At 47.7% G+C, this 12,500-nt stretch overlaps 1 protein-coding gene across 7 annotated transcripts in view; it reads left to right on the forward strand.

The window, feature by feature from the left end:
• Window positions 1–12,500, forward strand: part of LOC126571361 (uncharacterized) — a 127,816-nt gene that overhangs the window by 109,654 nt on the left and 5,662 nt on the right. The window lies entirely within an intron of this gene.

Here is a 12,500-nt window from a genome sequence, read left to right on the forward strand (position 1 = left end):
AGCAATTAGTATGACCCTTGGTCGAGCTTCCCTCGAAGAAACCCATGCCCCTACTGCCAGATGGGTGGTACGATAAGAAAATGGGCCACCGATGGCGTTCAGCAAGCGATTTGAACTTAATAACTTCATTTCATGCCGCGTCTACCTCTTGGTGACACAATTGGCAGTCTAATTGTCGCTCGTAAACCACTTCGGTCTCGAACCTGCGCCACCACGGCAGTGGACAACTGTGTGGCCAGTACTAGTGCTGTCATACTGTGGCTAACTTTTGCCTCACTCACACTCCATCGGTGCTATCGATGTCTCTGTCTGTTACTGGTAGAGCGATTGCCATGCCATTCTCGCAAAACTTTCCGCTCGGTCACCGTGATTTCCATCTCGAGTAAATATTTAAATCACTCCGGACGACTCAATGACAATTTGAATTCGCCAAAGTTGGAACCCCACCGATTCCGGATGGTCCGAGCGGCCGAGACCGAGGGACTACCAGGAAAAGCCAATTATTAATTACTTAGCTCTGCGGTGCCGAGACCATAATCCTTGGAATTGTTTACAATTCCATGATGGAGCTTGTGGAGCTTCTGGAATTGAAGATATCACTTTGTCTGCACGCTACACTGCTGAAGCTGATCAAAAACGATGGCCAGCTCTCGGTCGGTGGTATTGAGATTGATGTCTAAAAGTAGACGGTAATAAATGATGCAACTGTTTCTTCCTCTTCTTTTTCGGTTGTGCGGTCAGATCATTGAGCATCAGCTGATAAGCTTTAGTTACGGTTCGTTTCTGAAGCGAGAGCAGCAGCGATTGCGTTAACACTGATCGCAACAATCCGGCCCTAAGTTGCGGTTAAACGATCTTCATTCACCGCTAATCCTCACGGAACATACAATAGACCACGCGCTGGCCACACCAGTGGATAGTTAATTTAATCAAATTTACATCGCCACTTGACAAACTCTCCTCGTGCAGAGCAGCGCTCGAATGTCTCTTACTGCGAAACGCACAAAGCATCAAATGAATGCGTGAATAGGACAGAAGCAGCAGCAGAAGCTATCTCTGAATGTCTGCATGAAACTGATATCAATCAAAAGTGCGCATGGCAGCGTGCCTACAACACGACAACAGATTGCAGGAGTTTAGATCGGACTGGATGGCGCAGAAAAAGGCACAAAAATGGCATCGGAAATGGTGGTGACCTTGCAGAGTGAAAGGGCAGAAGGTCGACTACGGTGATGATGAAGCCACTACACCGCGAAGGGTGTCAAAACGATTGCCGGCAAATGTCAGAAAGATAGGCGGGCGGGCAATTCAGGCCAACCAAGGAAGAGTACCACCATCATAGGGCAACCGCTCGCCTCTTCCCTCGAGCATGTTAATGATTTATTATCGTTTCACAATTGCTTTCCAGTAATGACATGATAAGGCACCAATGGTGGCGCTTTTCCTCTCTGGCTCTCTTTTTCTGTCACCTGTGTGTTGTGCTCACGATGATAGTGCGCCTGCGGCACCCAAAAATAGGCATCATTTTCCACCGCTTTTTCGGCACAACACGGCACCATTACAGGTGCGCTTCGTTTTTCCATCGTAAAGGAATGGAGTGGAGTGGTGGGTGCTTGGAGAGGAGAAGACTACGAAGGAGGCGGTTTTGTGATGATATTTGGACAAGGTCGGTCCTAAAGGTTCCCTCTGCGCGCCTTCCACATTCAACGACAAGCCATAAACGATTCGAAGAGGAGCAAGAAGTGCGTACGCCGGCAAAAGAGAACAACCAAACGCAAACATTCCGGTGGACCGCGGATCGGAGGCGAAACCACACACCGCACACCTCTCTTCCGCACTTCATTTTCTTATGGTGTTTCTGGTTGGTAGGCGGCAGCATGTCGCGTAAAATGATGAAGGTAATAACGCGCGCACGGGCCTCTCCTAGTAGTAGTCCCGATATTTGCTAGGCAAAGTAACGGAAGTCATCGTGGTACGACGGTGGTGGAGTGCGTGTGCCACACAATGCCTTTAGCGATAGAGAACCAACCCAACCCATGGCACCATTGGCATGGCATTCGGGTCCGTGGACCAAGGCGAAAAGCAGTTTCGCTCGTGGATGCTTTTATGATACCCTCGGTCGATGCGATGGTGGTAGGATGTGTACAAGGAAGGTTAGGCCGGAACTGTTGTTTACTGAAAAGAGGATCGGTGAATGGGAGAGGGGACATCACATGGAGTGTGGTGCCGCTGCATTTCGTTTTCGTTTTATTTCACCTCGAGTGTGCCACATTTTGAGGTTATGTGTTCTTCTTCTTCTTGCTGTTACTCCGCGATGGTGTGCGTCTTGCGAGAGAGCAACACAATCGATCGAACGCACTGCAGCAGCAGCACCAGGAGCAGTGGCCTTTCGCCAAAATGTGCCCGACGGTTGGAACGAACACACATGCTCCCTCATCGCCGCCCATGGTGCTGGTAGTGCACTGTCATCCTTGTCACGATATATCTTTTCTGGCCTCTCGAGTGCCGGCAGCAGTAGCAGTGGCAGAGCAACGAACATGATTGACGACGATGCGCGATGCCTGGCTGCCTGGCCTACTCGACGACGACGATGATGATGATTTCGTTTAGTTGGAAAATGTCCTTTTCATGCGTTTTCTCGACAGTTTTTTTTTTGGGTTATCGAGAAGCAAGATTTAACCGGCTCGTGTGTGACAATTTGTAAATTGTGCATATTCCGCTCTCAACCGCCCCGGTTTGGTTCGCTTCAAGCAATCATGTTGCTGATCATTTCTTTGCTGTATTTGGGGGAGGGAAGAGGGTATGGTGTGCATCAGCGAAATTGGGAAGCTGTCCGGGGACTGTTTTGGGGTCGCTATTGTCGTCGCAATTGAAGTGAAAGGAGTTGCCGGCTGTTGTAGCTTGTGTATTGAGTTGCTAGTTCGAGTTATCTTATCTTTTATATATCAGACTAACGTAAGAATTCTTATTTTAGTGCCATAGATAAAACATCATTATCATAAGGATCTTTTTATTTAGATATTATCATTTAGACGCATAATATCTATCTCGTGATAGATTGAATAAAAATATTAATTGGGATAAATTCAACTGAATTTCAATCTTTAAAATAATTGAATAATGATTTTGCAAAATTGTTTTCGTATAAAAATTGCCGTAAACAAAGAGTTTCGCATAATCTCCATGGTTACAGTCGTAAAACGAAAGAAGATTATTTGGATCTAATCTCACCTCGCAGTGACAATCACTAAAATATCAGTCATGTTTTCGAACCAAACTCTTTTTTGTTATACAACACTGATTCCCTTCCTTAATGTACAAACTATTGCTAATAGTTTCAATTAGATTTGATATTAAAATGTAACTTGCACCACGATAGATGAAAACTAATGCCTACTTTGGAACAAAGCACAATCATATATTTGACATTAATCAAAGAAAAGAGCCATTGAAGCGTAATATACAATCCATTCAGATTGTAAATGAAATGGCCTTTACCATGCTCTATCTTCCGGGAATGGGGATAGCATAGTAATGAAGCTATCTGATTTGTGGAAAGTTCCATAAAACACTACGATAGCTGTGGTGGATACACACAATCGAGACATATCAATAAATTGAATTCGTTAGATTCGATTACACTCCTCACGCTCGCCAGCTCACCAGCTCATCCGCTCGCCGTTTGTTATCATAGTTTCGCGCATCCCGCGATCCCGAACGATGAGACACAATCACGTCCCTTTGCCCCTGCGCGATAATAGCTGGCGACACCGTCGGTCGGTCGGTCCAAACTTTCGACTCCACGCCACAGAACCGTAAATCTAATCTATTTTGCATAATGAATGTAAAGAAGATCTCATCCTCTAAACGATCGTTCGCGGAGCAAACTGCCTGCGGAGCAGAGCGAGCGACACCAAAATCGCTGCTCATCGCCACCGGGAGGAGGAGGGGTGTCAGCTCTTCTTATCTTCCTCCTCGTGCTCTCGTGGTGTGGAAGTTCCGTTACGACATTTCGACATGGAAATTCGACGGCGAATAGCAAAGTTGTGCTTCGGACGATTCCGTGGTCCGCCCCGGGGTATCCCCGATGATCCTGAAGAGTTGTGTACGAGGCGACCGATTGCCGTTGTTAATGAAATTAGAATCTGGAAGCTCGTTTCCTGCTCGTTGGAGGTGCTGTGTGTTGTCCCTTCACGGTGGTAGCAACATCAATCGTTCGTTCGTCGGTATTAACATGACATGTACGCGGACATGCCGTCGTTGCCGCCAGGTGAACGCGTCACGTCTCAAGCTAACTAGCTACTAGCCAACTCACCGGTTGATCGATAGCTCGAGATATGCGGTGTTGTCACTTCACTGAATGATGTCAGTGAACTAGTTTTAATTAAATGTAGCTCCATATTTCATGAATCCATTCGACGATGTCGTCGATACGCCTGAAGGCTACCCGGAGTGGAGTAGTTGCTGGTGATGTCCGTAAAGTTTGAAGTATGCGAATTGTCCTCACATCCTGTATTCCCTAAGGAAGACAATTTACATCAAATTACTTGGTTCCGGACGTGTTTGGAAACGTCTATTGGTAGAGTACCCCGTGGGAAAAACCTGAGCAGCAGCGCCAAATGTCCTGAAAACATGTTTATCGATTCCACCGCCGAGAGGCTCTGTTACTGATCGTGTTAATAACGGAAAGCAGTTCTCGGTTACATGCCTTCTGGGCCCTGGCAACTTTCCTGGGAAACCTTTTTCCGATTTCCCGATTGTTGTGTTTTGGGATTTACATCTCAATCCGTTCGAAACTTCCCTCAAGGACAGATAAGGGAGCGACCAAGGAACTCACATGCTCTTTCGTGCGAATGTCCGATGACCCTTTTATTTCCTTCAAATCCTTTTTCTGCAAATGTAACCCCCCCTCCCTCCCGGGGGTATTGTGTCAGTGGCCACGATTTACTGTGGCATAAAAATTCGGAATTAATAACATCTGCATCACAATAAAACACGCCGCACCGTGGGTGGGTGGCGCCTGGTGTGTCTGTTTGTGGTCAATGTGACCTTTTCAGTGCAGAACATCATGTCCACCCTTTTCAGAACCATCGGACTGTGGAAGGTGGGGAAGAGATGAGTCCCGGCCACAACAAAGGACGCGATGTCCTTACCTGACGGTGGATCCACCCTTGTAAAAGGCAACAAAACGATGACCGTGGAAGAGTTATGTCGTCGATCCCACCATCGAGGTGTGGAAAATAGTGAAAAACGAAAATCAAATGCTGCTGTAAACTGTCCAAAACTGACATTCCAAACGAGCGCGAACTGTCCTAAAAGGTGCCAGTTTACTGTCGTGTTCCCTGTGGTGTTTCAATGTGGTGCAAAGTGGTTTCCATGTTCTCCGAAAATCATTCCAATGGAACATATACGTGGAACTCGTGCTGCTGCAGACACCAAAATTTATTCCAATGAACTTTGGAGAGATACCAAATAATTTAGCTCATTAGCTTTGCTCTTCCTTAGATTGTGAAATTGCGGAACGAATCAAAGGTCATCTTCAACTCAAACTCCACCATAGGCTTCATAGGCGCACCATGGAACTCTGGAGTTAACATCGAATCTTTCGTTGAATAATGTATTGATCGATTGAGATTGTATTTTGCTCCAGTGGAAATCTGAAGAAAATATTGCAAAATGAACCATGCTTATTCCTCCTCAAAATTCATCGTCTCACTTGCTGTTGCCAACAGTGTCTGGCCCCAGGAAGTAAGTCAGTAAGCTTACGGAGAAATCCTGGTCTACGAAGCTGCAAATGGTTTTCCGGCCAGCTGAGGTGGAAAATTTTCCATTTAAACAACGCCAAATACCGAACTTCCAAGTATGTTTTTGGGGTGTGGTGGGCACGAGTGTGTTTGTTCACCTTCAAGATGGTGGTGCCACTCAGAGCAAAGCCAATACTCACTCAGATTAGGATATTTTCGCTTTTCGGTTCAATACACTCTCCAGGTGCTTCTTGTGCGATTTGTGGTATTGGCTGACGCCATTTGTTATACACTTTTGGCTCTCCTTTTGCTGCTTTGTTGTAAATGACGACGACAGAGGGATTGAATGAGAGAGAAAGAGAGCACAGCACAATCAGTTCAAAGGCAGTCAACGTAGCAAAGGTGATGATTATGCCACATCCGCACATGGACAAGAAGAAGCATTGGATGGCGTAGTGCTCCTCTCGCATGTGGTGATAAAGCTGGCGAAAATAAGATCCATCGTTGCTGGATGTGCACAAACACATTCCTGCGCACGGTGCACTGGAAGGTAATGCTCTCGAAAAGCAAGGAAAAGGTATTTTCCATCATCATACAGCTCGAGAGGCGAGCACACAGGTACAAAGTGCACAAAGGGATGGCACAATTGGAGACATCGGACGACGACACGACGATGGCAATGGATGCTCCTGCACCGAGGCGAAGATAGTTTGCACGAGATATGCGCAAATGCTTCGCATAAATTATTTCATCCAAGCAACCCCCGGTGCCGCTACCGAGCGCGCATAGTTTCTCTCGCTGACGCTTGACGTTTGACTTCAGTCGACGGTGCCGGTGTGTCCGTGTGTTTGAGAAGCTCAAAAATGTCCAACAGTCGTCTGCATGGTCCTCGCTTCCCATCCTGCATTCTGGAAGAACTCGCCACCAAGCATGGGGTTGTAGTTTTCGAAAACAGAATTCACTCACCGAAGGCCTGGAGAGATAATCCATCCTTTTCACCCGTGTGCTGTAAGTCATCGAACTGAACTGTTGCGGGTCACTTCCGAAAATTGAAATTTCATCTTCTGCAACTCACAACAAGGCCGTGCATGGCCTTGTGGTCGAACGTTTTTCGAGGCTCGGTTGTCATGTCGTTGTCGAGGTTTGGTTCCCTCCATCGCTTAAGCTCACATCGTTTCATCCAAGTAATCCCCGATGTTCGATGGAGAAAGAGAAGTTGTTTTGATCAAACAGGCACACCGATTGGAAGCAGTGCATCATCGAGATTATCGAGGAGATGTCGGCGTGAGGCCTCGGCGTTAATCTGCCCACAACGTTGCCTGCTGGTCAGCTTTTGAACCAGGGAACCATATTTTCCACGTGCTGGCTTGTTGTTGATCCCCTTGGCGATGCGTACTTGTCCAACAGAAGCTGCATAATTTAGGGGAAAATGACGTTGCGGATCTATGGATCAAAGATCAAAGCTACTACGCTTGGCATTATGCACCATCAGCGCAACTGGGCACAGGATTGAGTTGCCTTGAGTCGGCACATCGCTTGCATAATCGATTCCAACATAACCTTCCTCCCAATGGCTTCGATTATAGTCAATGAATTCATTGTTTGTACTTTAACAAATTTAACTTCCTCTTCACTCAGTGACCAAATGCAAATGCAATCTAGAGGACACGAGTACTCCGAATGATTAAATTTACCGAAGAAAAAGAGCGAACAACTTCTCCACGCGCGACAGGTTGTAACGGTGACATTGTGCTTCTTATCTGACGCTCTCGTACCGTGCGATATCGTTTACAAACGCGGCGAGATGAAAGTATTTCCATTAAAAATTCAAAAAAATAAGTTAGACACCAGGGTGGGAGGGACTGCTACAACAGAGCAGGCCTGCTCGTCATCTGGGCCCCCTTGGCGTTCGTTCCGAACCGAACTAGGTCATCTGGTCTGACTGGCTGGCAGGCTGGCGGGTAAACAAACAACGATGAACTTCCATTACAAATCCGATTTTGGATTTTTCCCTCGACTTGGTCCTTGGTCCTGCAGGAACCGGGAGTGGATACGCGGATTGCGCATTGTACTACGAGGGAAAACATATTTCCTATGTATGTGTGCCACATTGTGTTTTGTTGGTTGAACTTACGACAAGCAGCAGCAGCACCACCACCAACCTCATGCTTTGGTCTGCGATGATTCTCGCATAACATAACTTCCCAAATGAGTGCCACAGCTCCCTTCCCTGGTCGCTTCGCGATTCTCATCCTACTCCTGTTGGAACTTGGAAACTTTTCCATAAAACTGCAGCAACAGCAGCAGCGGCAACAGCGAGCAGTGGTTGGCCCCGGGGTATATTCTGCTGCTTACCTTCAAGGTATACGTGAAGCGATTCTATGCTAGAGGACTTCACGTATGCTTCCTGCTACTACTGGCCCGTAGGCCAATCGATGACGACAACGACGACGAAGAGCAGAGGAGAAGGAGAAGGTGTAGAGTGTGGAGGTACGCGTTGATGATCGCCAGATGGTGCACAGCACCATGCATTATTTAATATACATCACATTAAAGTAGCGCTCTGTACCCTCTCCCCCCGTCGGCTTACCGTCACTTTTCACCGCGTGGTAATCGTCGGAAAAAGGTGGGAAAATGCCCAATGTTTGCATCTGACGAAGGGACCAGCGGGGTCTTCCGGCGGATATGCTGCGCCAGGCAGAGAGGAAGGAGGTTCTTAATATCCTCGAGTTAGGGCCAAATTTTACTCGAGAACTCGAGCAGCAGCAGCAGCAGCAGCGGGATGATTTGGTTTTTGTGGCCAGAAGCAAGGCGTAGAGGAAATGTGTGGACAAAGAGCAAAGAAAAAAAACTATTGACAGCAAAAACCGGAGGACATGCCAGTGGGCCACCGTTCATGTGAACGGGTTGCAAGCAAGTCGCGGGGGCGCCACAGTCTCGTTAGTGAGCGTGTGGCACGTACCTGTGAGAATAATGAGTCTTTGTACACCCCGTTCCGGCACTGCTCCAGAGCCAGTGCTTCAGGTAAAACAGACGACCTGCCTGCCTGCTGGCTGAAGTACAAATATTATTAAAAACCCATGCATATGAATACAGAGAGGTAGATTTCGGTTCCTCGGCGTGTGCTTTACCAGGAGCGCGTGGTCCTGGTGGAGGTCCGGCCACAGTCGCTTTTTGTGAGCCAGAGTGCCGGGCCGCGGCTGAAGTTTGTGTAAAAGAACCGGCAAAGGTATAACGGCCTAGAGTATGTGCCGGCTGGCTGGCTGGCTGGCTGGAAAATGTGGAAAACGTGCTTCTCTGGTGTGCAAATAGAGGACGAGAGTTGTGCTTGCTTGTACTACGAGGAGGTAAGGTGTATGTGTGTCTACTGCAAATGCAAAGCACACTGGCAGTGGCTCGTTCGCGTGACTAGTGTTGTTGTCATTGTTCGGCTGCCTCGATCCTTCGCTCTGCCACAGCACCACATCCAGCTAATAAAGGACGTGAATGTGGGCAGGCGTACTGGCGCGTGATGAAGGTACCTGGCAGAAATAGTACAAGTAGTCATCGTACTGTGCAAGTTTGTTGCAATGCACTTACTCGGGGAATTGCAGAACAATGCAGATCGGTTAAGCATCTATCACCACGTCTCTTCGTCGGTACTACCGACGAGATTCCGGCTCTGGCTTCATTACTTAAGGCCGATGGCTACACTTGTGGTTACAGTACATGAGGTAGCTTCTCGAAGTTGTTTCCACTGGACATAGTAGCCCATGGTTCATCGTCGGCTAACGTCACAACGTTGAGCGAATCCTTTAAAGGCTTGGATCAGCCAGCGCGCGTCCACGGAAACTTTTCCTGTTCGACCTGAAAATATGTTTTAATTCAATCACCACCACCACACTGCGCACCATTCGTTGTCGGTTGTTAATTAGAAATGAATTCAAAGCCAACATTCTCTTCCGGTTCTTTTCGGTTCCTCGGCTTCGACGTACCTCGCTCCTAATATCTCACATCGTCATCGTTAAGGCTCACTCAGGATATGCAGAATAACTTTTGCCACCACCACCACAGCAGGTGCATGCAGCCGGACGAGAAAGTTTAGCTTGGAGGAACACACTACTGATGAACTAATTTACCGATGTTTCAACGAATTTATCATGCAGCTGCCACGTGTGTTTTTGTTCGTATGTGTGCGGGGTGTATGTGCGAGCAATGTGCAAATAATGATGGACCAAACGAACACCTTGCTTGTGAGGAGCGGGTAATTAGCCAAGTGTGAAAGTAACACTTCGGTGTACGAGTTCGCTTGAAATTAATTTTCTCATTTGCGTTAGGCGCTAAGCGGCTTGTGGGAATGGATTTAAAAAGTATTTTAACTAAAAAAAAGGATAAATTTGTACTTTTTTATACGCCCCTAACTATGAAGAGCAAATTTGTTGAATGTCGTAGACACTGAGCATGTTACCATGGAGATAATATTCTTCAGAAAAAGACAATGTTGTTCATAGGTTACGATGCAGATCTAATTGTAACCTCGTGCTTAACCTTGTGAATCATGGAATTACACGCTTGTTTTTGCCGTTGAAGAAATACTTATTCCATCCTTACAAATCCAAGCTGAAGAAAACACAACTCCCCCTTACTGCTCTGCCCCACATAAACTTCCGTCGCACAAAACACAAACCTCACACCCAAACCTTGCGCCAAGAATGTCCTTATCTTTATCTCCCTACCCAGATTCCGTTGGCGATGCGGTTTCGCTTCCAGTTTGTCTTTTCCATCAGCTTGTCACACCAACCGACGGCAGCAGCAACAGCAACAGCAACAGCAGCAGCACGTCTTACGCCGCCACATCGGCAAACAATCACGTACAACGATGTGTTGCCGCCAGCAGAAGCTTCTCTCCACAGCAACTGTTCGGTATCGTAAATTTGAAAATCCCTCAACACGTTTTGTCGTATGTGGGCGCACGGCAAATGCCGGGCTTATATGACATACTGGCAAACAAACGATGTGTGCAATTATTGTTAAAATAACAATAGATGTTCCAGCGCGTACCAACCCCGGCTGGATTCGTACAGCAGCAGCACACCACAGAAAAGCCGAAGAAAAGCCTTACCGCCTGGCAACGACATCATCGTACCCCCGGTGGTCTGCTCTGGCTTCCTTGCTCTGGTTGGTTGGTTGGTGAAAAAGTTGCGCCGGTTTTTGGCACGAGAATGCGCTGTGTGCTGTCAGACGAGGCGACACACCAGCTGCTGCCGCCGGTCGAAGCGCCAGTCGTCTTTCATTCTGCTATTGACGGCATCCAAGTGGATGCGTTATTAAATTCCATGCCCGAATGTGGCATCGCGTGGCGTCGTTCGACTGAAAAGCTTCTGTGAAATTGAGAGAGAGAGAGAGTGAGAACGTTGCTTCTTTCCAAAGAATTGGGCTCGTGGTTGCATATGTTCGGTGGGGCGTTGATAGCGCTGGGCTCAAAAGTTTACCCAGAATCCATTTCCATTCTCCAGCCACCCCCAAAAAACTCTGCGCCAGTTGCAGTAGCAGCATCACTACCTTCATTAGTGAACGCAGCGAATGGCGTTCTTGGTGCTGGATCCTATTTTCTACGAGAATGATACCGTCAGGCCTCAACTATATAGCTATTGGCTTCGCGGCACGTTGCCGAAAAACCGCCCCGGATCGAGACCTTCTGGGTTCCCTTTTTGGGGGGAAAAAGGAAGGAAAAACAATGCTGGCACACAACTTGAGATGTTTATTCTGCTGCAGAGACCACCGCTCCGTCTCATCGGCCCTTTTCTCGGAACCATTCAGGCGAGCGAGAGCGATAAGTGAAAGGATTACACTCCATCCCCCTGGGGGAGGCGGGAGTGGTGGTTCATCCTTGCGTGTGAAGCAGCACACTCCTGGCCGGCTTGATCCGTTTGCCGAGTTGCAGTTGACTCTCTTAAGCCCCTTCATGTTCCTCCTTCGTTTCTTTTCCATGAGGAAGAGAAGGATGCATTGTGGCTTTCGAATGGCGCAGAACGGAGAACTCGCACAACGGCAGTAGCACCACCATGTGTGCGCCATGCCATCTGAGAACGCCACTCTCGGGGGATACATTTGTGTGTCTTCCGTGGTGGAGTTGCATTGTGCGTTCATGTGGGTGACGAGGAAGCCGGCGGGAAAAAGGAGGAAGGAATCAAATGAATTGAAAAGAAATAACACGACACGACGAGCGGATTCTCCCTGGCACTGGGTGGCGGGTTTTAAGGTCTCTCTCTTTCTCTCTCGCGGGTGGTGATTCCCTGGAGAAGGGCGCGTACAATACGATGAAAACCCTCGTGTCTTCTAGGCACGTTTGCCATTGAGCAGCTAACGTTTGAAAGTCGAGACTGGCTCTGGTGTATGGTGGTAGGCTATAAAGAGTATCTCGTATCCTCCTTCTCCTCATCCGCTCTCCGTGCTCTGTTCCACAGCCCTTGTAGTGCCACTCGATTATACCAGGCGAGCTTTCAAAAGCAACGAAAACTTGAAACCAGGGAATGGGTTTTCCATGTTATTTTCTTTGCATTCTTCTCGAAGCTTCTCTCGCTACAACATTTTCGGAAAATACTCACCATGCACTAGTAGTGTGCTGTGCGAGTATTGACACAAAGATAATATTTATCCCTCCCATTGGTGGCGGCTCCTTTGCAGTTGCAGTGCACGACACATTCGGGAGATGCCATGGCATTGATTCCCTGCACGGAATCGGCGGTGAGGGATAGTGACAAAGTTTTATGCGAC

This window comes from Anopheles aquasalis, chromosome 2 (assembly GCF_943734665.1).
Source record: "Anopheles aquasalis chromosome 2, idAnoAquaMG_Q_19, whole genome shotgun sequence".
NCBI classification, from domain to species: domain Eukaryota; kingdom Metazoa; phylum Arthropoda; class Insecta; order Diptera; family Culicidae; genus Anopheles; species Anopheles aquasalis.